The sequence below is a fragment of the Ailuropoda melanoleuca genome, chromosome 4, assembly GCF_002007445.2.
Source record: "Ailuropoda melanoleuca isolate Jingjing chromosome 4, ASM200744v2, whole genome shotgun sequence".
Lineage (NCBI taxonomy): Eukaryota > Metazoa > Chordata > Mammalia > Carnivora > Ursidae > Ailuropoda > Ailuropoda melanoleuca.
Window position 1 is genome coordinate 130,966,623 of NC_048221.1, and position 3,399 is coordinate 130,970,021.

Consider the following 3,399-nt stretch of genomic DNA (forward strand, 5'->3'; position numbering starts at 1 on the left):
CGGTGAAGTCACAGGCTTCGCTGGTGGGAGGCTCACAGTTAGAGCTGATGATAAGGCAAAGTCCAGTAAGTACAATAAGAAGAAGAAACCACAACTTTTCTGAGATACGGACAAAGTTCCTAGCGAGCTCTCAGCAACGTTCATTGAATGTAAATTTAAATGAACTGAATTGATGTTTTCTCAACTATGGCTGGTAAGTTTTCTTTTTAAAAGTACCATTATCACTCTCTGACAAGCATTTGACAAATATGATAGTCAATGTCACAGAAACTCCACAAGGAGGGAACTATTTTTCTTATTATTCCTGAAACTGCTGCCTAGAGGGTTGGAGTCTCCTGACAGTCTTAGGCGTCCCTTCTTGGAAAACATGGGATCTAATCCCAGATCTTCCTGATGCTAGAGCTGGAGGTCTCTCCACCCCCACTTGCCAAAAAGATGGTATTTTTTTCACTCTCACAATTTAAAAAATTTTAAGTATAGGAAAATACAGAAATTCCAGGCAATAATATTGAACGATTCAGGCATGACCAAGAGAAAATTTCTCTACCCTGAAGTTGAGTGTTTAACTGTAAGACAAAACAAAAAACAAGCTTTAAGCTCTGTTTTCCAAGAAAATGTCAAAATAAGGAAAAAATGAAGTCCATAATATTGATACACTTATAGTCAGCCTATAGGGAGAAGGAGAGGAGTAGAATACAGATACCAGTGAGACCCTTGATAAATCTCCAGTCATCTTTCCAAACCTTGCTCAATTTCTTCTAGTGTTTTTTACTTCTATGGCGTATTTGCTCTTCTTAAATACCAGCACTATATTTAAGTTTGGAATACATCTATATTTTTTCAGCTTATTCTCAAATAGAATAATTTATGAGATAACCTCACATGTAGATTTCAAGTGTGTATTATGCCCATTTGCCATTACAAGGTCGAATTTCAATCACTTTGTTCATCAGGAGATTGAAAACCTAAATGTTCAATGTTCCCAAACATTTCAAAATCTATGCTTTGGTTTCTCTGTAGCTGCCAGCCCCTGATTTGGTTGAATAGATTGAATGAAAGAAAGAAGGACAAATTAAGGATTTGGACGAGGAGAAATTAATGGTGCTTCAGTCTTCGTTGAATGGAAATTATAAATGTCCTTTCAAAGCGATTTTCAATATGTTTATAAATGCTACAGGGGTATTATTTGAGATCTGCACTGGGAATGTAGAAACCTCTGATAATAATAATAATAATAAAACGAGACCACAATTTTGAGCTTAGTGCTTACCACACATGCACACATGCAAAAGCACACAAATCACCTTAAAGATGTCATATTTTGAATTTTCTACACAGCCCAGAATGTTTTTATGATTTTCAAGTAGCCGAAATGCTGATATCTAAAACCAAAGAAAATCTTGAGATACTGCAAGATTTATTCTAAAACCAATCAATCTGCAATCAATAGCTTTTCAGTTCAACCCATCTAATAAAAGCAGGACAGGTTTTTGTTGAAAGACAGAGGAGTTGAAAGGAAATGAATTTAGCCTAAAAATTTGCTAAGATGCCATATTTTCCCGAAACTGAGATGACAATTAGCACTCTATCCTTAATCCAGGGGAGAAAAATGCCTTGCAGCTGCTTTATACACATCTGTATCTGTGTTCAGTAAACTATGTTAGGTACTTTAAATCTGCTTATGCAATGTTGGCAAGCGGAGACTTTTTCCTTTATTCTAAATGTAAATACTAATATAGAACTGTGCAAATGCTAGCTCAGGCAGTATAGAGCCTCACATTTTTCCATTGCTGTCTAAATCTCTCTTATATTCAGCTCTACTTGGAGAATGTTTACAATCCCAGTTTCAACCAATGGGTGGCATCGTGTGGCCTGCTGTTGGGCAGAGGAAAGCCAGTTAGAAAAATGCAAACATTTTTTCTCCTGCCCAGTTAATTTTGCTGATAAGTAAATGCTCAAACATTGTATAAGGCAGGCTCCAAGGCAGGCTCCAAGATTCCCTTCTACTTTACTTCTTCCTGGAAGTTTCTCTTCCTTCTCCTTCTGTCCTTTCCCTGAATTCTTATCTTTTTTCCCCGAGACTCATTTATTGCTTATTGCTTCCTGTCTTATTCTCAATATGTTACAGGAGTCTTGTCTGTGCCTTCCTGTCTCACTGGATGTTCACAGCGTCATAACCGTGTTTGTTTGTTTGTTTACTAAGATTTATTTATTTATTTGAGAGAGAGCAGGTGAGTGGGGGAGGAGTGGGGGTGGGGGTTGCAGGGAGAGAGAGAATCCCAAGCAGACTGCACTGAGCGTGGAGCCCAACTCGGGGCTGGATCCCAGGACCCTGAGATCATGACCTGAGAGGAAACCAAGATTCAGATGCTTAACTGACTGAGCCCCCCAGGTGCCCCAGCCATGTTTTTTTGTTTTTTTTTTTTTTAATTTATTTAGAGAAAAAGAGAGAGAGAGTGAGAGCGAGCATGGGGGGGGCAGAAACAGGTTCCCCGCTGAGCAGGGAGCCTGATGAGGGGCTTGATCCTAGGTCCCTAGAATCATGACCTGAGCTGAGGACAGACACTTAGTCGACTGAGCCACCCAGGCACCTCCAACCCCAACCATATTCTTAATATGAAAACCCCACACCACTCAGAACATTTCTGAATACATGGGGGCCTTCGATGGTCAGTCTTTGGTTGCTTCCTTATTCTGGGTTCCCTACCAGCACAGACTCCTCACCACCCTCTGCCACCCCACTATACACATATGTCAGAGACAATCTAGCCTCTGTTTGTTTTTTGTATAGGACCCAAATCAGCCTTTGGGACCATGAGTGATATGTCAGTTTTCTGTGTTGCATAGGTCATGGGGTATGTTTCAAATGCTTGTAGTGTGTGCACCTGCTATTCTTAATGTCCAAGAGCATATCCACCTTGCTTTGGTAGCCAGAACCTGGTTTTCGTTTCAAAGGAAAATCCCTGAAAAACACTAAACCGGGATTGTGGAGTTTTTTCTCCTAAAACCCATCTATTGTTTGAAAACCTGAACTCCCATCTCCCCATTCATGCCTGTGATGCCCGCCAATGGCAAGTGCATTGGAACAGCCTACACTTGGCCTGTGGGCACCATTCCAACCAGGAACTGACTCATCACACCCTTTCTGTGTATTAGTAATTAAAAAGAAATTTACCACTTGCTTAAAATAACCAACAGAAAGGGCCAAAAGTCTTTGAATGACAGTATTCTGCTGCAGCAGAATTCATAAATCTGACCCAAAAAAAGATCAGGAGTTCGAGATTCAAATGTCACCCACCATCAGAAAATTAGACCTCTGAAATCCCCTTTCTTGGCAGTATTCTGGGGAATCAAATGTTGGTCCCACAGTGACTACCCAGCAAAGAAGAAGAAATGAGA